The sequence below is a fragment of the Vidua chalybeata genome, chromosome 10 (genome assembly GCF_026979565.1).
Source record: "Vidua chalybeata isolate OUT-0048 chromosome 10, bVidCha1 merged haplotype, whole genome shotgun sequence".
Classification (NCBI taxonomy): Eukaryota; Metazoa; Chordata; class Aves; order Passeriformes; family Viduidae; genus Vidua; species Vidua chalybeata.
Window position 1 is genome coordinate 11,908,364 of NC_071539.1, and position 25,411 is coordinate 11,933,774.

The 25,411-nt window shown below is 41.1% G+C and overlaps 1 protein-coding gene and 1 long non-coding RNA gene across 4 annotated transcripts in view; one reads left to right on the forward strand and one right to left on the reverse strand.

Annotated features, from left to right (window-relative positions):
* The window catches only part of MB21D2 (Mab-21 domain containing 2), an 82,938-nt gene extending 76,690 nt beyond the window's left edge, over window positions 1–6,248 (reverse strand). For both annotated transcript variants that reach the window (XM_053952325.1, XM_053952324.1), the window contains exon 1: window positions 6,166–6,248. The gene's annotated coding sequence lies outside the window, so the exon portion shown is untranslated. The remainder of the gene's footprint in view (window positions 1–6,165) is intronic.
* Window positions 6,249–17,210: 10,962 nt separating this feature from the next.
* On the forward strand, window positions 17,211–18,993 carry LOC128792972 (uncharacterized). 2 transcript variants are annotated; one of them, XR_008432618.1, is made up of 3 exons: window positions 17,211–18,067; window positions 18,264–18,343; window positions 18,848–18,993. It is a non-coding gene; the product is annotated as an uncharacterized LOC128792972 (long non-coding RNA). The 2 variants fall into 2 exon arrangements; XR_008432619.1 differs by having other exon boundaries at window positions 17,211–17,785.
* The last annotated feature ends 6,418 nt before the right edge of the window (window positions 18,994–25,411 follow it).

Below are 25,411 nucleotides of genomic sequence, written 5' to 3' on the forward strand. Positions count from 1 at the left end.
CTTCAGTGTTTCTGAACATTTTGTTGTGAAACTCAATTCATCAGGGACATCTTAGAAATTGTTATGCAGCCTCACCATATTTGAGTCTGATTACCCTTGACCAAGCTGGGTAACTTTGCAGACATTTTTCTCATCTCTTCTCACTGACAAGTACTGAAAAGTACAGAAACAGAGCCAGGCTTTGTCCACAGACAGTGAAAACACACACATACGCACAGAGTGAAAGCCCTAGGAAGTTTTCCAGAGTCACAAATGCTAATATTTACCTTGCCATATTTCAGTCATTAAATGCTTCACTTACATTGCAGAGCAAAAATAACTGTTGAGATTATGGGCATTAATGATGTATTTATTCACAGGTCTATGACCCATAAAGTAATACAACATTTCCTTATATTACAGACAACGAACCTCATAGCCAAACTTCTGTTCCTACAGCAAACAAATTCAGATGGACAGTTTTCTGCTCCAAACAAAATGTGTATTTTGACATCTTGGAAATGTCACTAATGTCAATCAGCTAAAGTCAATCAGCTAAAGCTCTCAGAAAGCTCTGGTGCTTCAGCCACATGCCTAAAGAAGGGTTTAGAAGACTAACCAGAGACACTTGGAAAAGTTGCCTGTCAAAGTTAAGACACATGATTTAGGAAGAGCCACCCATACATTTTGGAGCTGATCCAACACGCACTGAAGACCTCAAGGTAAATTCATTTATTTACTGCACTCTGCCAGGGATGGATTCTCATGACGAAGAGACCAGGATGGAGTAACAGAGTGTTATGATTAACAGAAGGGGATACATAGGACTCCTGGAAATCACTGCAGGCAGGATGACCTTGAGCAATGGAGCAGCCGTTTCCTTCAGCTTTGTGGCAAACAGTTTCACAGGACTCCTTCCCTGCTCTGGATCTTTGCCCTTACTATGCCAGTGGTGTAGTGTGAAACCGCAGGGCTTGCGGATCAGTGAAATTTTGAAAGGTAGCCTGCAACACAGTTAAGTTGCAGAGTGAAAATGGAAAAGTCATTCTTGATTCACTCAAGGAGGAAGTGCTAGTAACCCAAAAGCTGAATGTTTCCTTCTGAGCAACCCTGAACCTTATTACGAAACCAAACCAAAAGATGTTCATACTTGTATATCTACTTAAATCACTGGAATTTTGAGAGGTGGAGCTCCCATGGACTGTCAAAGATTTATGGATTTGAGAAGGTAAATGTCAGTACACTTTGGGTGAGCAGAATGGCATAGAATCAGATACAGACAATGGAGAAGTGTGAATTCAGCACTGAATGGATATTTCAGTCCCTTATCCATCAGGACAGCCCCTGCTTCTCTTTCTGACTGATCAGGCAATGAGGTGAAATGCTGGTATCAAGGGTAGCTGTTATTCACAGCTATATCTTGTGTGTCTTTGCATTCAGAAGCAATTTTATACATCTGTCAAGAGAAACAGGTCAAGATAAATTTCCAAGTTGTGTGGGAAGATGCAGCCATGAAACTCACAGCAACAAGGCCCCAGCACAGCAGCCTTGTGCTGGCATAAGCAGATGGCAAATGGGAGCTGTGAACTGGGGACTGGCTGGATGGGAGACGCACTTTTTTCCCTGCACCAAGATCTATAACAATCATGCTGCAACAGTGGGTGCAGAAGGTTAATTTTGAGAAATTACCCTACAAGTCTGACCTAATGAGATATAGAAGTGTCTGCGTGTGGCTTCTGCAGCTGCCTTGTCATTAGGGGTGCTCATTTCCTAGGTGAGCATGTGATTTCCCATTTCCTTGGGTTAGGAAAATAACATAATTATACTCTAAATTAAAATCTGCTCTGCTTTAGAGAGAAGCAGGGTCTGCATATTTTTGAATGGATGTCACATTGCCATTGCACAGGAAACAGTATTGATTTCTCTTCTGTGTGAATTTTTATTTCAACATTTCAAGACTTTCATTTATACTTAAAGTCCAGAATTAATCTTAGCAGAAACTTTGAAAAAAAAAAAAAAAACAAAATAAAGGCATCCCCAGTAGAAATTAATAGATAGGTGACCATCTATCTTCCTAACTTCTGTTCAAGGAGTCAGACCAGTTGCACTGTTGGCCACAGGAGCACAACTGTAATCTGTCAACAGATTTTCACTTTTGTGCAGGTTTTGGTTTTGTTTTTGTTTTTCATTTAATTTTCATTTTCTTTTCATTTCTTCATTTACTCACTTTGTACTTGACTGTAATTTTGTACTGTGGATATCTCATATTTGAAACATAAGTCTGTTATTTTCCTGTAAAACCATGCATAACTGACTTCTTTCTACAGCTCCCCCATTAAAATTTCACAGATGAGAAATTCAAGCACTAGACTTATGCAGACTTGAGCCATAAACAAACCCTCTGGATTGTAAAGCCCTAATTTTCACAGACACTTTACTCAGAAAGGCTTTGGGCTTAAAATGCCCATAGTTGAGAAATGGAAATTAGATTGTAAGTTGCTGGTTGGTGATATGCCAACTTTGTTCTGCTTTGCTTCCCTTCTGCTAGAGGATCATTGACCCAGTGTGGCCTTGAATTTGGATTGAGACCTCTCTTCAGCACTTCACTGTGTCCTGCTGTTCATGTGAAAGGGCACCATGTTTTATGGATGTGTAGTAGCCCACAGCCCATGCAAAGGTTGAGGATAACCCACTTTTTAGGGACCAGATCCTATTTGAGATGGCAGGGGGAGCTCCACAACTCACACTCCTCTCCATAATCTGCTTATATCCCAGCCAAGCTCTCTTGCTCCCTACACCCCCAGAGCAGCACTTGCTGCTTCTCCTATCTCCAGAAAGCAGAGCATATCCTCTTTGCAGCAGCACCCCACACTCCTGCCCCATATGCATGTGCAAGAATGTTCTGACTGCCTCCTTCATTAGGAAGAAGTGAAAGTCTCCTCTCTGTGCCCTTGAAACAGTGAGTCCCTGCTGGCCCTACAGACTGCCAGGACACTGAGTGCCATCACTCCTGCTGATTCTGTGGGTGACAGAGCTCTGCAGACATTCCCTCAGGCTGTCCTCTCCATGTTAATATGTTATCTGGACTTCTCCAGCTCTAAGTGGGTCATTTTCTCTCTCATTTGTCTCATCTCATAGAACCCTGGAGGTTTGCTCACATTTATTTTTGGCTCTGGTGGAACAGATTTGCCTGTTTCAGTTTGATTTACCTTCATTCACAGACATTTATATTTCTCCTTCTTAGAGAGGCCAGTATTAAACCAGCATGTTCTTACTGGTAGTACTTTTGTAATCAGCATTTTGCTCCTTACTCCTTGGGAAGCTGGATACCCTGTCTCCATCAGTAACCTACAAGTGGCTGGAAAGGTACCCAAACTGTGCAGACACCTGTGCTGTGAGGACAGTTCCCTGTGCAGCTCAGGTCTGGATTGTAGGCTCCTACAGAGCTAAAGCTGGAGGATGGATTTCAAGCATCAATAAAGCCAACAGTTCAGCCTTCAGGTAGGGAGCAGACAGTGTGGCCAAGGGTTGTTTGCCTTGATATAGAAGGGGTACCCGGAGAGCCACTGGGGGCTGTTCCCCTGGGAGTAAATGGTGGAACTGAGGCACACTCCACATTGTACAATTTGAGCTCTTCTGCAACTTGGTCAGACACAGACATTATCCCTCACTCCCTGAGATACATCTGGAGGATCCATGGGTTGGGCTGACAAGGATGCTACAAGTTCCTTCTGCTGGTAAGGGGTAACACTGCTCCCACAGCTGGAAGGCACAGCTCAGGCCCTGCAGGCAGAAATACTGAGCTGAATATTATTCCGCACATCTAGCTGTAACTTAAAGAGCAAGGGAGATCTGCTCCCTCCCCCACCCTGTGCTTCAGGATAGGGATTATAGTGTCTAAGGAACCATGAAGGAGAAAGTCTCTCAACAGTATTTCTAGTCTTCTCTGCAGCCTATTCTTGCCACTGTCCTGACAAGTGTAAATCATGTCTCCCTGTAAATATAGCCAGTACATCTGTCACATCCAGGTGGCAATGTTGGCTATGCTGTCTGTAAATCCACTGAGAATAATGTATTTGTGCTGTGGGATGACATCCCATAATGAGATTGTGATATTCCATAGCCCCAGATTTGCTGTTTGTGACAAAGATGGATTTCATGAACAGAAAGGCTGCTGGGAGATCCCCTAGACATAGGGGACATTCATAAACTGGGGATCCTTCTAAGCTACTCAGCCATAACTCAAATACAAGGGACATACTTTCTCTTGCTTTTGAAACCAACAAATAAACACCATTAGCTGCATATGTGGCCATATATTTGCATTCAAAACACAACAAAGCACAAAATAACTGCATGTAAAGAAGCACTGTCAAGAACTGCATATATTTACAAGCCAGCCTATCATATTGATCTAATTACACTTAATGTAGCAAGTATAATAGTAAAAAAATTATTACCAGGTCTAGAACAATTCCTTTTTTTTTTTTTTCTCAGAGATTTAGAATCCTTTTAATAATGAAATTCTGATTTTTTTTTTCTTTGCTTCCAGGTGTAGTTTATTTAAGGAAAGCTTAAACAAAAGTCTTCATCCTTTTTCATGAAAATATACATGTGCCACACCCTTCCCTCCTGTGTTATGAGCAGAAATTGTATATATGTGTATTTATGCATATGTAGAAATCTACAAGTAAATTCATGCCTCTCTAAGCCTCTTAGCAGCAAAACATCTTACACCTAAGTTGTTTCCTCTATCTATTGGGAATTAATCTAGACTAGATCAATCACCTAGACTTTTAAAGTAGGTGAATTAATATATTTATCAATAGAATTTATAAAAGCAGCCTTGGAAATGCTGATTTGTTCAAGGCCAGACAATAAGAGAAAAATTGTTAAAAACACAGCCTCTGTATAGAGCTCAGCAGAATTAGGAACTCAGCCTAAGCCTCTTGAGTCGCAATCTTATTTCTCTGTCTTTGAGACCAGCTGTCTTGTCTTTATTTAAATTATTAGTTATTCTAAAAATTATAAATTATTCTAAAAAATTATAAATTATTCTATGCTACTAGATTTCTTATTCTTTACTTACATCATCACATGTACAAACATGGAATAGAGTTTCATGTAAGTTAATAAAATAAAAAAGAGCCCAGGGTACAATGTGAACTCCAAACCCCTATCCATGCAGAGCCCAAGGCAATTCCTGGAAGCTGAAGTCCTTACTCAAGCTGGTGTGAAGCTAATGCTGCCTGCACTATGGGGAGCTGTACCCAGTGACTCAGGGCATACTCTTAGCCTTAATTTCTCACAGCTGGAGCACAGACACCCCATTTTACAGGAGGGCAAAAATATGAAAAAGCAAAGTGAAGCAATCTGTCTGTGGCCATACAACATGTCTGTGACCATGGAGATCAGGTCTCAGTGTCCCACAAGCCTGTCCTATCAGTCCCTGCAGCTGGAGCTGCGTGGACTCCTCCTATGCTGGGTACTGTATACTCAGATGTATAAGAAAATGTGTTTCTTTTGGCTATTTGCTTTGCTTCCCACATCCACATGCCCCTTAGTATAACAGCTGATCAGGTAAGAGAGATGCTTACACATGAACTAGCACATATTTGAAAGCTGCCATTTCCCAGGACTGATCTGGATATCTGGGACAAAACCAGCACTGGGAGGAGTGGACAAGGTTTCCCTTACATCATCAGTGTTTGTGTCTCCTGAGTCACAGTGCGTGCTTGGCTCACTCTATGGCCTCGATCAGGCAAAGGGCTTGTAAAGTGGTGTAAAAGAAGCATTGATGGGATTTAATATAAAAGGTAGAATCAGGCCACTGAAACTGACCATTTAAATCTAGCAGGTCACTGATTCTTTTGTCTTGATCTGAACTGGAATAATCAAAACCTGGCTGGGTTCCCCTTGCAGTCTCTCCATCACACCATCTGAATTTCCCTGCATTCAGAGAACATTCCCACCCCCTCTATCCTGCTCTCTGAAGGAAGAGTTAGTTTGAATTATAGGTTCCCTTTTTAACAACATTTTCTCAGAAATCCCAAATGCCAAAGACTGCGCATCAGCCTGTACAATCTCAGCCATTCACATGCACACATCAGTGATTTTTCCTATCTCTGATATATCAATGCTGCTTACAAAGATAATACTTACCTATCTATTATATCTATTTCTTACCTTTAAAAAAACTGTAGTACTGTGACTGCAGTGACAGCCCTACATAACTGCAGAGGTCCTGTCCTAGAGATACTGCTGCCAAGGGGTGAGCTAGCCTGTAAACAAGAGACTCATTCAGCCCATGGGTATAGTTTCTAACGCTTCTAGCATTAGAAGTCCCATAGGTTTTGTAAAGCAGATAATGGAAGAGCTTTTTTCCATGTTTTGTGAGCCATATTTCAGGTTTATAATTACCAAAGGACAGAAACCTCTTCTTGCATTACTAATTTTTAGGAAAATGTCATGGCCATCATCACTGAAGATACTAAAACCAAATTTATCACAGGAATATGGAAAAATGCCATTCTGGTGGTATCCTCATCTCTACCATGATTGTCCAGAAATTTGCCTGACACTGGTTTTCACTGCCCCAGGAGAGGCAGTGCAGTTGTGCTGGTGTACATCAGCTAACAGAGATCCTGCACCGAGTGTTCTGCAAAAGAGAAGAAAACCAGGGGAAAATCTTAAAAAATAGTCTTGGAAGACAATTTCCAAAACCATGGGGAGCTGCTGAGGAGCTCACAGAGTATTTTGAGCATCTATTTTGCCCAGTCCCTCTGATTTCTACATCTTATCAATATACCAGCCTGAAAACTTAGTAGCAGATATCTTTGGAAATTTGATGTTTCGCCTCTGTAATGTATCACCACAAAAGATGTTTGGAAAAGTCCTTTGACAGGACAAGAGGAAAAGGCGTCACGTCACACCAGGAGAGGTTCAGGTTCAGGCTGGACATCCAGAAGAATTTCTTCACTGAAGAATATTTATTTATTTTAAATCAAATTTCACTGGACACAACCCCATATATTCATCTCCATTTGCTATAAACTCCATGCTGGGAGCTCAGCATGGGACTGCAGAAGCAGTTCCAGTTGGAGACAGTGGGAACAGTGGGAAGGGAAAGACAACGGGCGCTAGCCAGGCTGCCAAAGAATTTGGCAATTTGGGATGACATAAGTAAATAAGCTGGATGGTTCTGCAATGTGATCAGCTGCAAAATGGATTGCTGTGGTAATAACTGTAGTAACTTGGTTGTGATAAATGCATGTGGATGTCCCAAAACTGGTTTCCCACACAGTTTATCATATCAGGAAAGCTGTATTTTATCAGTGACATATTTCTGAAGTTTTCCCCACATCTATAAGCGCTTGTGATACCTATACTTAACTGTATCTCTCCCTGCAGAGGAATGTCATGTGGCAAGAAACATGGAAGGATTTTGCTGGTCCTAGAGCAGGGCAGCACTAAGTAAACAGGCCTGAGTCTCTCAAAAGACTGCTGCCAACTCCAGTGGGACCAGTGCCTGCTTACATCAGCACTTGATTCACTCAGAAAAAAAAGCCTAGTGATGGGCTGGATTTTTTCTTAGTACAACTCTCAACTTCAGTGGAGTTTCCCTTGCAGTGAACTTGTTCTGACACACTCACATTGTTCAGTCTAGCAAAGTAGCAGAGGCTCTGGCTGGCAGGCCATAATCAAATTCCACTTCAAGTAACCCAGGCAGCCTGCTGCCAGGGGTTTGGAGCAAGGAAAGAGGCAGTGTGCCAAAACCATCTCCTACAGAACTGTGTTCTTCCCTATTATTTAGTTATACTGATGCTTAAAAATGTATTTTAATATAATAGTAGAAAGACTTGGGTTGGAAGGACCTTAAAAATCATCTAATTCCAATCCCCCTTCCATGGGCAGGGAAGTCAGCCCCTCAGCTGTTTAGGGCCCCATCAAACCTGGCCTTGAGCACTGCCAGGAGTGGGGCATCTACAGCTTCTCTGGGCAGCCTGTGCCAGCACCTCACTGCTGTATGAGTAAAGACCTAAAGAACTTGGCTCTAACATCTAATCTAGATCTCTCCTCTTTTATTTTGAAATAATTTTCCCTCCCTATCACTATCTGCCTGGGTAAAAAGACACTCTTCCTCTTTTTAAAGGCCCTCTTTAGGTACTGGAAGGCTGTAGTAAGGTCTCCCTAGAGCCTTTACTTCTCCAAGCAGAACTACCTCAGCTCTCTTAGCTTGTTTCGTAGGAGAGGTGCTCAAGCCCTACACTGTTCACAGCTCAGGGTGACTTCTGACTGAGTGGCCAGACCACCATCCGTGGAGTTCAGCATCCAGTCGCCTGCAGTGTTTGCTGTGGTCACGAGCAGCACCAGGACTGCTGGGAAGGAGTTTGTGCTGGCTCCTGTCCAGGTGCTGTTTGCACCTCTGGCTTTGGGAGGCACTCTCGCTCTCCTCTACAGACACCCTCTCGCTCTCCTCTCCTCACTGCTCCTGCTACTGAGTGTGACAGTGCCTCCCTTAGTAAAAGGAACACAAGACGAGTCTGTTCCAGGTTGCCAAGGAGATGCTGTGTAAGATATGCAAAGTCAATTACTTCACCAGAAAACAGCAGCATGAGGAAGAAAAATAAGCCTAAGCTCTTCTGGGATGAGCATGCTTATTTCTCAGAACATGGGACTAGAATGCTAGAATGACTAGAATCATTAGCAGTTTATACCTCAAATTCTGGTAAGATATTGTTGGAAAGAAATAAATGTACACTGTATTATGCCCTGTGATAGGAAATTTTATGTAGAAAGTGTTTGGAACAGATAGGCACAAGTCTACTGTAGGCCTAGTATGAACTACTCTATTTCCTTTAAAATGCTGGAAGAAATTACCTCACTGTGATTTGTAGGAGCTGAGGAATAAGAGCACTTCCCTTCACACACTTTCACACAGAAATTCTCTTCAGAATTTCCCATGAATAAGGTTCTTCCTTTCCTCTGACAAATTGTGACCAGCTCTCTCCTTGCCCTTAAGAAAGGGAAGTTGGCCATTGCCAATACTAAATGATGGACTTCACTTGTGGATTTCAATGAAAATAAAAGGACTATTTTTCAGGAGTGCTCCCATACACCAAAAATATTTGTGGGAGGTTTTAGCTTCCTCTGGCCAAGGAAAAAGCCCTCCCCTGTTGCTTCTCCCTCCCTTGTCCCAATTAGCTCCAACCATAAAACTTAACAACAAGCCACCACAGCATTCTCTTAACAGCCTGACTGGTGCCCAAGTCAGAGGAGGCTGACTTAGCTGAGTGAGATTTCTCTTTGATGAAAAAGTGATTCCTTTTCTTTTCTGTTTCCTAGCATAGATGGACGCAGACGCTGGTATCTCAATGGTTGCTTAGTTGCTGTGATTGCAGCAACTAAGTGGGTTTGGTCACTTTCAGGCTCCCTCCATGCTGGTGTTTCTTTTTCTGTTGCTGAGAAAAAAAAAAAATGAGATTTGAAAAACTGAACCTAAACTTTTATGATTGTAGCAGTGGGTATCCAAAAACTACTCCTGCATTCTTGGCAACATTCTGCAAATACTGTATCTTGTGTGAATCACAAGTCTTGACTGAGACACCATTCAATCTGCTCTGCTATGTCTGATTTGCATTCAGACTTTTTTTTTTGCTCTGTTTTTTTTCTTATGAATGCATCAGAGTAGTCTGTGTGCATCCCAGGATGGTGTACTGGAAGCTGTATCTTGAAGCCTGGGACTTAAAAAAAGCCAGCAAAATTTTTTTTTTTTTTTTTTTTTTCACTGACCTGAGCTCAGATTCCATTTTTCTCCATAAAAAGGTACACAGTTTTCTGAGCATTTTCATTTTTTATTATTTAAAATTAAATTTAGCTGTGGCTGAATAGGCTGACTTTATAGCTGGTGAAAATGTCACTCTACAGGTGCAAAGGTGAAGCTATGCAGTAGCTTAGTAATAATGTTAACTTCTAGATAAATGCAATTGTGATTTACAAGCCTGTGAAGCTTGGAAGTTCTTATAACAAAGGATTGTTTGTGTGTCTGTTGTTGTGGGAGTGCCTTTCAGAGGATATGAACTGCAGGGCCACTGCTTCTTATGGCAACCCCATGGTCCCTGGTTGCCAGTCCCAGCCCAGTGAGCAGGGATTTCACACTGTCACCTCCCAGTGCAGCTGAATAGGGACCATGATTTGATTGCTCTTGGGAGTCTGGGGGAAAGACTTCAGTCCATCTTAAATTAAAATCATAGATAGTGGAGGCAAACAAGTATGTACCAGAACATTAAAATCATCTTGGCTAAATGCCCTTCAGTGAAAAGATCTTTTATTTGTCTAAAATTAAAATCAGAAGGAGATATGACAACAGGTTTTCTAGGATAATGAGCATGCTTTGTTGCAGCCTGAGATAAAAGAAAATGATTACATCTATCACAATCAGAATCTCAGAATGGTTGACATTGGAAGGGACCACAGGAGGTCATCTAGTGCAACCTCCCTGCTCAAGTAGGGCTTCCTGGAACACGTTACTCAGGGCTATGTCTTGACAGTTTTTTTATATCTCCGGAGAGTGAGACTCCCACTGTGAAACCTGTGAGCAATCTATCTGGTGAAGGAGGGTCTCCCATAACTGGTCTCCAAGCATTCTTGCAGGAAAATGTGCTGGCCTGCTACAGTCTGGCAACAGTTTTTTTCACCATGCCTCCATCAGCATTTTCAGGAGAGTGTCCCACTGGGCCAATTCAGGATATGGGGAGAACAGAGCATAGTTGGAAGTGGGCTGAATCCCTTTCACATCATTATTATGATGAGACTTCATCTTTCTTCTTCTCCTACTCTGAGACTATTCATCTCTACCAATGCAGAGAAGATTGTTGGTTCAGTGCATCCCCACTTCTCTGTAAGTGAATGAATCCCACTGGCCTACCCTCTACAGAATGATAGAGTGCTATCCAACACCATACAAATTTACTGCAGTATCAGCAGGTGCAGCTGAGGCTGGGATAGTCATGCTTTGTTTATATAGTGGTGTGCTTTTGTTGCCTTGTTATTAGATAACAGTCATTAACTGGAAGGTTATTTGAGAGAGCTGATGTCTCCCACCAGGGACTCAAGAGAGAGAAGATTTCCTGACAACAAAAATCTCTGTCAAAGGCTTATACAGCCAGCATCTTCTTATGGTTATAAATTTCTTTTAGAGAAAAATATATTCTAAGAAGCAGGTCTTAATCCTTCAACTACTGCTACAAAAAAGCCTTAGAATAAGAGTTCCTACAGTATAACACTTTGGAAATGTATGTGCCAGCAGTGATAAAAAAAATGATACGTGGAAAACAAATCTGTTTCAGTTGTGTGCACTCAGACATTACTTCTGATTTGTTTAACATGCATCTTCTGTCCAGTCCATCTGAAAAACGACCAACTTAATGAAGCCCAAAGATGTAAGGCTTTTAGATCTTTTCATTATATTGTGGACGAAGGAAGAACTGTGGCGTGGTGAGCATCAGACAACAGAAACAACATTGATACGTGTCTTGATTTATTGTAAAGCAGCCATATGGCAAAGTTTTTTGTTTCTGAATAGACAGCAGAATTCTTTCAGAAGTTGCCACACAGGAAATCCCTAAGGAATACTTACAGCAAAGAGACAGGTGGCCACGAGCTGTCCCATCACACATGTTGCTGTCAGAATGGAAATACAACCATAACAGAGCTACAGCTCTCTGTCCCACAGTAGCAATCAACTCCTGCCTGCCTCATCTGGCATTGCTTTCTCCAGGAAGCAACTGTTCTTTCTGCTGTGCATTCCAGCTCTCTGGTTTGGCTTGGCTCCAGGGCAAAGAGGAATTTGTGGAAGTTGGCAGCACCTTCAGCTGCAATCACTGAGTACCTTCCTCATCTTTAGGCAATTAATTTTGTCATCTCCTCCTTTCCTGTTGGCATCATTTCTTGATAGACAGTGAAAATTTCAGTCATCTTGTGGATAGAACATTTTCCTGTTCATGAAACAAGCTAAACCTGATTTAAATATTAACATTTATTTGACTGCAAAAATAAGCTCCCCACACCCAATGACCTGTGCTCTATCCCACCCACAGACAGAAGCCTCACCCAAAATATAATTCATGTTCATTGTCCTCTCAGTGTAGACAGTCTTGTTCAATCAAGAGAGAATTTGACAGTCAAAGGCAGGGCCCTCAGTAAAACTCTTTTGGCTTCCAAATGGGCGGGTCTAGGGGAGACACTCTGCTTGATCTCTGTTATGATGACACACTGGCAGATAGGTCTCTGTAAGTCACAATGGGTCTGGACCTAAATGTTTCTGAGATCAAAATCAGTGGGTAAATTGCTGGTGCATTTTACTGAGTCATGACAGGAGACAGGAAAATTACATTAATTAGACCACAGATTTCCACCCACAGATTGCATGTCCCTGCTAAGGTCAGGCTTCACGTCAGAAAAGGAGTAGTAAAAAAGTGCATTGATAGATGGGCAGGGCCTGAAAGACCTTGAGTCCTGACAGATGAAGATGAGAGAAAGAAAGGATTTTTGTCTCTATGCTATAGGTAGACAATGGAGGATCTCCAAAGTGCATGCTGCTGCTCAGGGCCCTGAACCAGCTGATTACACTTGGTGTTACTAAAAATCATCATTTGAACAGGCAGAGGCAGCACCCTTTGACATTACCTTGAGATGGCACACCTCTCATCCTGTCTTCACAGAATCATGGAACAGTCTGGATTGGAAAGGACCTTAAAGATCATCTAGTTCCAACCCTCCTGCCATGGGCAGGGACATCTTTCACTAGACCAGGTTGCTCAAAGCCCCATACAGCCTGGCCTTGAACACTTCCAGGGACGGGGAGTCCACAACTTCTCTGAGCCTTACCACCATCACAGTAAAGGGTTTCTTCCTAATATCTAATCTCAATCTACTCTCTGTCAGTTTGAATCCATTCCCCCTTGTCATGTCACTACATGCTCTTGTACAAAGTCTCTCTCCATCTTTGTTGTAGATTCCCTTCAGGTACTGGAACATCACAATTAGGTCACCTCTAAGCCTTCTCTTTTCCACATGTAGCAGATTTACTAGATCTATACTCTGTGAGCACATTTAGATTGTTTCCAGACTAGACTGGTGATTGCACAGCCACTCTGGCTCTCCGACCCCCAGGTTTCGTTAATTTCTTGGTATCAGATTTAGTATGGCCAATTCAACATCTGGATGCACACTGGAACATCCACTCTTCTCTGTGTGTGAACAGGCTGCAAGGACCAGGATTTAACCATGGGTCTTCTGTCCAGTCCCTAACTGCAGTACCTAACTGAAAAGAAACTTTCCCGTTGAAGAAAAAGTTAATTTTCTGTGAAGTTTAAAATCCTTTCAGAAATTTGAGGGAATTTCCTCATTGACCTTTTATAGATTCCTTTTATATTCCTAAAGAGTGTTTTAGGTACCATCTTTTGTCCGTATATACTTCAGAGTATGTCTCTTCTGTATTGAGACTAGTTTTTACTCACAGGTTTCAGGAAGGGTTTGTGATTTGTGGTGCTCCTGTTTAAGGATCCTACCTTGCTGTACCTGGAAACGTTGAAAATATTAAGCTGTCTAAGATGCACCATCCATCACTTGAAGATGGGAATGACTATAGGGCCCCTGTTCAGCTTCCACTCTGCATCATTAACCTGAGAACCAGACAACTCTTAAGATTTCACTTACATGGTGACACTCTCAGTCCTGCAATGTCAAAGGGCACCAGCTGGAGTATTCCACTTATCTTTGTACTTTCTACAGCTAGTCTGAGGCAATTAAAGAACATGACTCAAGACATGTCTACACAATGCAGTGCAATGCAGAGATTTTCAGCTACCACTGATTCATCCTGTAGTGGAAGTTCCTCTGACTCACAGAAGTCATTAAAAACTATGAGATTATGTACACTTCCAGGGATGAAACTTCTGTTTCAAGACTTCAGTCCAGCTCCAAGTAAAAGGCAGTCCAAAAGACCAACAGACAACTGGCAGAAATTGACAATCTTCCATTTTACCGTGTTGAGTCTTCAGGATACTTCACTTCTCCTGCCTATCTTAGTAATACTCTGAGGAAACTTGGTTTTCAGAGACCATCAGCAACTCAACAGCTGAAAGTCTTGAAATGGAGGCAGTCAGAACAAACACTTACTTTTGAGAATTTGAGCCATTAAAAGTAGAACTCTTCTGCTGTCTTTATTTATGAATGATATAGCCAAACGGAACAGTTTGGGAGAACCTAAGCCTCAGGTTTGGCTTTTCTGGGGCACTCCAAGCAGAACACCTGTCATTTAAAAGCACCTCCCCCAAAATCAGTCAAATATTCTACTTTGCCTGTGCTTTAAAATTCTAGTGACTTTTCTTGTTAAAGGTTAGTATGTTCTTTCTTTAAAAAGTAATACTAATTTGCGTGTAGAGAACTGCATTTAACCAGAACTGTTCTTTTTTAACACCACATGTGTTCAACTTCATTACAGTTTAATCAGATTCCTGCAACTGAATTTCCTCTTCTGGCTGCATTTAGTGCATTTAGCAAGCTCTGGACCAACTCTATGTGAGTAAAGCCTCATTTACCCAGCACCAAAGTGCTTCTAAGGATTAAACAGGTAAATTATTAGGAAACAGATCTAGTATCCTGCTTTCTCTTCACTATCAAGCTGCTGCCTCAATTCCACTGGACACAGACACGTAGGAGAATACCCACAGCCTGGTCAGAGTGATAGGAACAGCAGGGCAGCTCAGGCACATGGAAGGTGGAACAAAGTGCTATGCTCTGCTCCTAGAAAGCAGCGGCCAAAGCAGTAGCAGATCAAATAGATGACCTGCATGCACTGAAACAGCTGAACTGTGAGGGACTAATAAAAGCCACTGGTAATGCCATGAGGCAGCAGAGCCACTGAGTCTCATGTCGCTGGTAACTTTAAGGTATCATTACAAAGCTGAGGAAATACTTCTCTTTTTAGCATATTTTAACAAGAGAGGAACTTACTACACACAAGAAAATTATTTCACCACAAGCGAAACAGTTTTGAAAAAAGTCAAAAACAAACCAAGGAAACCTCATGCCTTTATACAGCCTACAGAATCCAATATTAAGTAATTTCATAATGACATAATTTAAAGTACCTGGGCTGCTTCCTTCACTGTACTCTCATTCTCTGTATGCCATTTAAGAACATTTTTTAATATTATTTATCCAACAATATGTTTTTCAATATTCTTAGCTTCTTCTAACTGCTCTCTTCAAATTATTTCAATATTTTTAGCAGGTTTCTTGAACCTTTACTCCAGACTAAAATAGCATGCTTCAAATGAGCAAAAACGTTTAGTTAATTATAGCTGCCACAGCTGACTCAGTATTCCCAGCCCCACATCAGATCAGCCCTTCTGTTTGTGATATTGAATTCTGCTGATTTTACACTGTGAACATCCAGTTTGTTGGAAAACTTCTTTAGCCCTGTCACCTTCCTTGAATTATAGACTGTATGTTGGTAACAGGAGTAGAGCTGTGTATTTCCCTTAAGTGAACATCCATGTATATTACAAGCACTACAGATCTCTCTACCATCATTCTCTAGGTTGCCTTATCTAATATATCCATAAATGTCTCATCTGAACACCCCGTCAGTCATGATTTTATGGTTTCTTCCACATCATTGCTCAGACTATGAAACAGCATACACCCAAGAAATCAGCCTATGCTCCACACCCAGACTGCAATAATCCCTTGTTTATAGTTACCCACTGGGGTTTAGCAAATAATTCAGCTGGGAAAGGAACTCCTCAAGAATTAAAACATTCACACAAAACCATTTAGCACAGTGCATAGGATGTGGCTTTTCTAGAGAATTGCATTGACTTCCAACTGTACTGGCTGCCAGGTAGAGACCATGTAAAAATATTTTTACTTGTAAGGTTTACTCAGGTATTCACACATGTGAATGGCCACACACAGGTATCTTAGATGTCAGTTCTACAGAAGTACGGCATCTCTTTGAAAACATCCTCAGACATCTCTACAGCCTAAGGCATCAGCAAGTCTTTAATTAAAGCACCACAACACAGTTTGACCACAGCCATCATGTGCAGCATTGGGATTATTCAAGCATTAGTGTGGACTGGCTCTAATGGTGGCCCCCTCCTCACACTTTTACCCTAGCTTCATTTTGGGTAGCCTTCTTAGTGTCTGATGGTCTCTGGAGATAGTAGAGGTGACAAAAATTAGCAGGAATAGCATCAAACAAGATTAGAGAAATTACTGCCTTTCTTCTGTTATTGCCCACAATTTTGGTGCCAGGGTGTTTAACTCCATGTGTTTTGCTTCAATCTAGTGCAGAGAGAGAATTATTTGTGAAATTTAGGCCTAAAGTTTGGAAGAATATGAAGAAAGGACTATGCCTAAAGATATATGCAAGTGCAGAAAAAATTTTTTTTGCCAAACATTGAGGAGGTTTAGCCTCAGTTTCATAGAATTCCAAGTCTGAAGTCTGCAAAATGTTCAAGAAAGCTCAAAAGCATCTGAGGCCTTGGCTAGGCTTACTGAGATCAATAGGGCAAAACATAAGCCTGCCAGAAGATATTCTTAAAACTCTTACTGAACTGGTCTGAAAGATGAATATGATCTTATCCAATCTCAGGAAATGAATCCAAAGCCAAAGGCCATGTCTAGCTGGATATTTGACTTAACAAAAAAGCCCAAGATTTTCAGGCCTGTGCAAATCTAATACCAACATTAAAATCTAGAGGGATAACTGAAACAATTATTTTCTCATTTTTCTCATTTTGTCTGAAGATATTAAACCAGTTGACAGCTTTGTACAGGCATCAAGAAGAGGCGTGCAATGAAAAAGTAATTCCACAGGTTCACAAACAGGAACAGATGCTGGACCCCAGCCAGTTATGTGCCAGGCCTCGCTGTCACAGTGCACATCAAAGCTCATTCTTTTAACACCTGGTATTGTGAAAATGAAGTTTGAACTCAAGGAAGAAATCAATGCCATCAGCTTACTCAACAACTGAATTTCCCACTTATCACCGGACACAAGAAACGAAACTAGACTCTGGCACGAACAGAAAATTGCTATGGCATTACTGCAGGAGGCCCTGAATGTGTAAGCCCCTTACTGTGTAAAAGGTAAAACCATCTCAGCCTGGAGGATCTCTCCCTGTGAGGAGACATACTAGGGACCTGCTCACCATGGCTTCCATCCATGTACCAGCCTCTTCCTTTTCCCTCTCAGTGGGGGCACCATGCCACTGGCTGGCTGCAGCACAGGCCCCTCATGCAGCAGCTCTGACCCCCGGGCCCGGGGAGGGGAGCCAAGCCCAGGGACAGGAGCCAGGCCCAGGGACAGGAGCTGAGCCCAGGGACAGGAGCCAGGCCCAGGGACAGGAGCTGAGCCCAGGGACAGGAGCCAGGCCCAGGGACAGGAGCTGAGCCCAGGGGCAGGAGCTGGGCCCAGGGACAGGAGCTGAGCCCAGGGACAGGAGCCAGGCCCAGGGACAGGAGCCGGGCCCAGGGACAGGAGCCGGGCCCAGGGACAGGAGCTGAGCCCAGGGACAGGAGCCAGGCCCAGGGACAGGAGCCAGGCCCAGGGACAGGAGCTGAGCCCAGGGACAGGAGCTGGGCCCAGGGACGGGAGCCAGGCCCAGGGACGGGAACTGGGCCTGGATGCAGCAGAGGCTCTGTGGGCAGCCAGGACCCAGCCTACAGCCAGGCACGGCTGGGCTGCTGCAAGGCCAGAGAGTGGCCTCAGGCTGGGTTGCTTTTAGTTCAGGTTTGGAGTACCAAAATCAAGTCCTTGCTTCTGTTACCACCTGTAAACACCAGCTTCTGTTTCTGTATCTCTGGCACATGCCTCAGCCTGCTGGCAGGCAGAGGGAATGTCCTGAGCAAGGCCAGTTGTCCCAGGGGCTTACAATGGTGGCTCTCAGAGTGATTGACCATCCTGTCTCCCAAAGCACATCGTCTCCTAGAGAACCAGGAAAGCCTGGAAGTGCCTCAGCCATTTGCCTTAAGGAGAGAAGCCTCACCCTTCACCACACTTTCTAATGCACAGGTTTTTGTTTCCTCCATGGCTACCACAATGCAATTTGGTCACCTTCATGCCTTAAGGGCTGTAATGTGCTCATGTGCCCACAGGCTCCATCACTGCTGCCGTTTCACTTTGGTAAAACCTAGGTGTTTTACAAATCATGTGAGTGCTCCAATCCCTGAGCTAACCAGGTAATTTCACTCACATTTTTCCTCTACAGGCTTGCTCATTTTCTGTGAAGAATTAAATATCCCCAGTCCAGAAATCTAGGCTGACTCACATGGAATGCAGGAAACCAAGGTACAAGAACTCACCCTGTAGAACAGACATTTGAGATAAAGGGAAGGCCAGGTTTCCTTTCCAATCTGTGACATCTGACAAGCCCTATAATCTCTTACTCTTCCACCCTGAAAACCAGGAACAAAGCAGCAGCTCTGAAATCTCAGCATGAGGAAAAAAAAAATCAGAAATAAGGGGAAACCCTGTGTGGTTTCACTCAGTGAAACCAACTGCAGTAATTTATTGCACCTAGTCCCTTAAATACAGTGGTTTAGAGACCTGTTTCTGTATGTCAGCATGCAAAGATAGCTGAGAGAAACATTTTATAGCCCATGGTTGCTTAAAAGATTTTTCTAAGTACATTATCGTACTATTTTCTTCATTTTACTTCTCTCCTGGATTTGCGTGTTAACATAAAGCAACAGAAGAACTGTGGGATAAAATGAAAGCCATTTTCTATAGTAAAATCTTAACTGATTTGTATGCTTAATTTTTATTTAGTTTTTTTTTTTTTTTTCCATAAAGCTTTTCTCACAGATTATCCTCTGCTATGCTTCTATAGCAAGCCTGAAATAAAGAGAACTTGCCAGGACTCAGGGATGTCATGAAGTCTGTCTCTAAAAGGCTTATTAAAAACTACAAGGAAGATTTATGGGTTTGCTTTTCTTCAAAGCTGTGTACTACCAACATTATCAGTGAGAGGAGCATTGCCTCTGCTTCTGTTTCCCAGCTTTACTTGGATGTTTCTCTAACCTTGCTAGTTCTCCCATTTTGATCCTAGTCTTAAGAAATTATTTTCATAAAGTGAAAATTGTGGAATGAAGTGAGCATTTTTTTATTTACAGGTAGCATTTTGCTTAAAAAAAAAAAACTCAAAAAAAAGGGGGAAGAGAATAATTCTACTTCTTTGAAAATCTGATAATATAGCCCAATGGTGACCTGGAAACTCAGAGCATAGGGCACTGAAGGAAAAACAGAGTTGTGAGCTTTGTGATTATTAAGCCATAACACAATTAATTCTGAAGCCCAACACAAAATCTGGATACTTACAGTTTTAGCACTATGTACTATCCAGGTAAATATCATGACCTCTCTTGTCTGGTTCAGCTATCAGAGAAAGGCCTGTCTGCTCTTTAATTTGTTATTCCTGATGACTAGAGCACATTTTTAGACACTTCTGCATGCATTGCTGAATGTAAGTGTGAAGAGAAGCTCACTTCAAGATGGGTATCTACTCCTAATTATATTTTTAAATCTTCATAATGGGAATGGTCAAACACAGGAATCACAGAAGGACCCAGATATGTTGTGGTGTTTCCTTCTTATTTGGGCAAGGGACAGACCAACCTAATGTAATCTTGGAGTTACTTAGACTTTGAGCAGGGTGTGAACCAGGTAACTTTCAGAGCTTCCTTCTCCTTTTGATAATTCTGCAATCCGTATGCATTGCCATGGGCCTTCCCAGCTAGGGAACCTTGACTGATATAATTCCAGATGAATCAAGACATTGCCGTAATTTAACTCATACAATTACACACATGGGCATACTATCCTGAAATAAGGGTAGAATATTCTGATACTATTGATCTGGTTTGCAAACTGTGGTATTATTGTTCAATTTTCTTATGAACAGCAAATGAAAGAACAAAGATTGTGTGTGGTAGATATATCTGCTCTCAATGAGGCATCTCTGCTGGTGTCTCATAAAGAGTTTTCCAGCTCTGCATTTTAAAGCATGTGGAATTTGCTTACTTCCGTAGAAGCTTCTAGATTGCTGAGATCATATATGATTTTCTTGTAAGGACAATTTATTTTATCTTTCTGAATCATGTTAATAGCTACTTATGTCCTTGTTCTTATAACACAGTGATGTTTTTCAAGAAATAGGTATGTAATAAATCACTGACTTGATTGCCATGGCTTTGGCATCCTTGAATTCCAAGAACTGTTTGTTTCCTTGGTTTGATGTTCATTTCGCAATCCATATCCTCCATCCAGGCTTTCTTTCAGCAGTGAGATGCTACTTTGCCAAACCCTTCTATCTACTAAATGCTGAAATAACATATCCAGTGGCTTTTCTCTTCGGTCCATATCCACTGCTGTAGGCACTCTTTCTCCACAGATTATATTGTATTTAAAGGTTGAAAGATAATTTCTTAATCTAGATTTTAAAAGTAATTTATATGCATGCATTCTTTTTGATAATTAACATTTCAATTTACAGCATCTTAGTAGTTGATATTCTTCATCTTTTATCTATATGTCTTTGATTTTAATATTCAATGGCAAACAGAGATGCTTAGAAGAAATGTGTAAAGTTTGAATTTTGACCAGCAGAACCCAAATTGAAACATTTTCTCTTGATCAAAATACAGTTATGTTATCTAGAATGTCACACTTTGAGTGGACTCAATATGTTAGGAAATACTATCCAACTGTCTTTGGTTTCTAAAAATGGAAATCACAGTCATTCACTTCAAAAAAATTGTTTTCTGAGGTCAACTATATGTCCTAAACTTTGTTCACACAAGCTTTTATGTGTATATAGTTCTGCAAACACACCCAGGTGTCACCTGGAGTACTAAATGCCTTGCTGATAAGGAAACCTGTGTACCTCAAGAGACACAAGCCTTGTTTTCCTGCATAGATCAAAACTCAAGTACTCTAGTGTAAATACAGTTCACTCCAAAGCAAACAACAGAACCACTCTGCTCTGAACCCATTAATGACACAAGTGAGTTCCATTTCAGTTTTGTTCATTTCAGGTGTTCATTTCATTTCAAGTGCAGAACAAAGTACAAGTAGCAATGCATTCCACAACCTTCATACTTTGCTAGGGTCCAGAGTGGATTTGGTTTGTGATCTGTGGACAGACTGTGCAGCAGGTTAACTTTCCTCTTTCTCGGATTGTAAAAATGGCAGAGCTGCTGGACTGAAACTTTTCTTAGCTGAACTTGGTCACCTCTCAGTGTGTTTTTCTGTAGAGTGGGCAGGGAGTTATCTGTGATCTAGGTAATGGAGAGTACTGCATAACTCCAGTAGTCATGGAGTCAGAAAAGGCCATATGAATAGATTTTGTCAAGTTTCTTAATGTTTAAGTAATTTATAATTTTACATCTCTAAAAATTTACATAAAACTAAAATTGTATTAGAATTTTTTTGTGAAGCAACTGTAGTAACAAGTTAAAATATTTTAATTGCACAAACCATTTGCTATTCAGAGGGCTGTGTTACAGAAGGGGCTGTAAGAAGTGACCATACCTTGGGACTGTAACTTGAGAGGAAGCAGATTTATCCAGAAGACAGGGGATAGGAGAAGTCATCCTTTGTGAAATGACCAAGAAGAGTTAAGAGGCTTGCAGGATTGCTCAGTTCATGACAAGCTGGGTTGGAAGGCAAAGGTCCCAATTAATTTGGGCTCTGTAGCAAAAATAATCAAATAGACGCAGACAGCTGTTTAAAATCGTGTTCAAGTGAAAGGCTTGCTGAAGCCAGAGTGCTGATGACAGGAGAGACAATGCAGGCTTCATCAGCACCAAAGGAGTCTGCAGTGGTGAGCTGAAAATTCAGACCTCAGCATTCATTAAGCCAAGCCCAAGATTTCTAATTTTAGACACAGCTGCTGCTGTAATACAAGTTATATTTAAAGAATGAGCCAGGAGCCCCATTTGTTTAGATCACAATGAACCAGGACTACCACCACCAGCTTTAAAAGTAGAATTCTGGAATTGAAAGAGTGCAATAGTGGAATCAGATCTCCGTCTCTGTAGGTAACTTGGATTTACAAACCCATGGACAGAAATAAAGATCAACACTGCCTCTGAATGAAAGTGTTATTAGGGTATGGTCCCTGCTTTACTGCAGGTTTGCTGTGCACTGTAGATGCAATAATAAATGTAAAATGTATAAAGGTGCAGACATAAAATTACTGAACTTCAGTGAACCAGAGACAGTTCTTAGATTATCATTGAACCAAAAAAACCCCAATCCTATATAAAGAAGGCAGTTAAAGAGATAAATACCATCTATTTCCTCCTGCCAGAGATCTACTCCCAAAACACACATTCAAAATTGTCTTTTATGTCTTACCTATTATTAAGACACAGACTTGGAAAATTTCTGGGCTTTTATGAACTGATTTAATCTTATGATTGTGAGTGTAGCCCCCCAAAATTAAGAAGAGTTTTACCTATTACAGACTTTCCTTTCTTCAAATATCCCTTGGAATACCAGCAAATCCTCTTTTTTGCATTAACTGGGAGGAATTTTATGGTCTTTATCTCAGTATGCTGAAAATAAAATATATTGTATTTATAAAATGCAAAATATAAATAAAAATATATGTATATGTATAAATAAATATTAAATATATAAAATATAATAACTATAACTATAGCTATAGCTATAGCTATAGCTATAAATATAAATATAAATATATATAATATAAATAATATATATGTATTTCAGCTGAAAGTTAAGAAAGGTCATAGCAGTTACAGATTTAATTATACATTATACATATAGTACACATTTGTAAGCACTGAATAAACTCATGAATGTTACCTTGCAAATGCATTTCTTTTAGATCACAGTATAAGAACACTATTTGCCCTCAGGAATTTTGGCCCTAGGCAGTTGACTACAGAAAATACTGGCCAAAAAGCTGCAATCTTTTTATTTCAATTATCTCTGCATTGTTCAAACCATAAGAAAGAGAATGAAATTTGAATCTGGCATCTGTACTCTAGTAAGAATGCCACATTTCATTTCCAAAATTATTATAGATTTTAGACCAGAAAAGACATAACTTGAATTTCAAATCAAAGTTTCAGTTTGGAGAGCCAGTAGTTAAAAAAAACAACCTCAGCTTGTGCTCAACAGAACGCAAACACTTTACTCATCAAGCAAATATCCAGTTATAACACACATTTTCTGTGTCCTATCAGCTTATCACCATATATTACTCAACAGTACAAAAGTGAGATTAGTTACACTCCTGTATAATCTGAATTTATCTGTTTATAGATTTATGGGTGCTGATTGCTTGATTTATAACTTCTTGGTGAATGTTTCTCAGAGCAGTGACTTGAGTGTAGCTCAAACAGGAGTCCAGGATAGAGAGATCTCTGAAGGAATGGGACATCTATCAGTGCCTTCCACCCACAACGTCAGTAAAGGCAGAATGGAGCCATAGGTCAGTGAGAATTCCAGAAACAGTGACAGGCTCCAAGAACTGACTCAGTCATTTGTGAGGACAGAGGAAGAAATTATTAGCTGAACAGAAACAACAGGACGATCCTTTTATTTACACTAATTATGTCAATTAAACTGAAATTGATGGAAAAAAAAAAACCAGTGCAGTTAAATCTGTGCAAAGCCCAATGAGATACAATTACACTGTCTGAAAAACCAGATAAAGATCTTTAGTTTCTATGTGCAAATTTACAGAACCTAATGTATTCTAAATTAAGGGAATCTGCACAGAATTCTGCTACTTGAGAGCAGCCATTTAGTTAATTAATTTAAATTTTTTTCTAGATATAGCCTCAGACAGAATAAGTCTTGAGATAAACATGCTTCAAGTGCATCCCAACAAGACAGCAGCATTTCATATCAGGCAGTCACCTCTCTGCTTTGTGCTAGGTAGCAGTGTAAGCAGCCTCCCATAGTGTCACTGTGAGGCTCAACTGGCCTCAAACTGATGCCTTAGGAGAAAGAAGTTTTGTGTAATTTCCCCCATTCTTTAAGCTTTTCAAGCTCCCTAGCTTTCAACTGATTACAACACTACAGACTGAGCATTAGCTATTCAGTGAATCACAATTGCTATTCATCAGAGAACACTTGCATTCAAGAAAATGGGTGGAACCAGATTTAGGTACTTGAGGACAACTACATCTATTAGAGTAACTGCAGCAAAAGCTGCTCTAGACAGCACTCACTAGAATGGTTGAACTGCTGAGTTTGCTTCTTTTATTATTTGATTTATCTTGCTTGGGCTTTTTTTTTTGGGGGGGGGTTATTTGTTTGCTTGGTTTTTTGTTGTTGTTATTTTCTTCATTGCGCTGTCCCCTTGAGTGTGTATCAAGCTGATTCTGTCTCTTGGGAAACATAAATTCAGCCTGCAAAAATTAAGAGAGTGTCTTGAAGAGACCCTTTCTGACCACCACCCAGAAATAAAGTTGTATGCAGTATTATCTGTCATTTTGAGGGTGTTGCATGTCACACCAATCATTGACAAGCCCTATTATTGGAGTCTTCTGCTGCAGATTTAATGTGGGAAGTGTCTTCTATCACCTAAAGGCAAATAGTCCCCATGATCAGCCCCACTGTGCCTTGTCAACAGGCAGCAGGTGAGGTATCTAATACTGGCTGCAGATGGAATGAAATCTGCTGTCAGAATGAAACACAGCAGCACAGAACACTAATAAGCCAGTCATAGGCATCACCAACCAGGTGTGCATCACTCGTACCCTGAATTTAAGGCAGAAGTAAAACATAAACTGTTGGTGAGATTGCCTGCAAATGCCCTTCCTTAGAAAGAATTTTAGCTTCACTGTACTAGCAATTAAGAACTGATGTTGCTTTTCTTCCTCAGGTTACTGGTCAGTCCAGCCCAGTATTTTTATACAAAGGGGAGTGTCTCCCAGGCACTTTTCAGAGATACTAAGCATGCAAGTAGAGGAGAGAAATAGTGGGCTTGCAAAGTGATCAGTTTGACTCTCAGGAATGTAGGATACTGTCACATCCCACTGGAATAAAATGACAAGTAATTTCCTTGTCATTCTTTTCATATGGAAAAGAGGTTATTAATATTTGTCCCTCACTGAAAAGCCTTAATCCGTACTTCAGTTCACCTTTCACAGAGTACCTGAGATGGCAGTATGTTGAAGTGACAGAAAAGTCACAGGAAAAGTCACATAGCAAGGCTGGGGGGATGTTCATGGTGCTGCAGGACCTCACACTTGCTGTGGGTGAGGAGGGGTCAAAGAATGTGTGAATGAATGGATGGTTTTATCAGAGAGCTGCTTTCTTTCCAAGGCAGACACATCTTTTCAGAATTGTAGAGAGCAGCACCAGATTCAGAGCAAG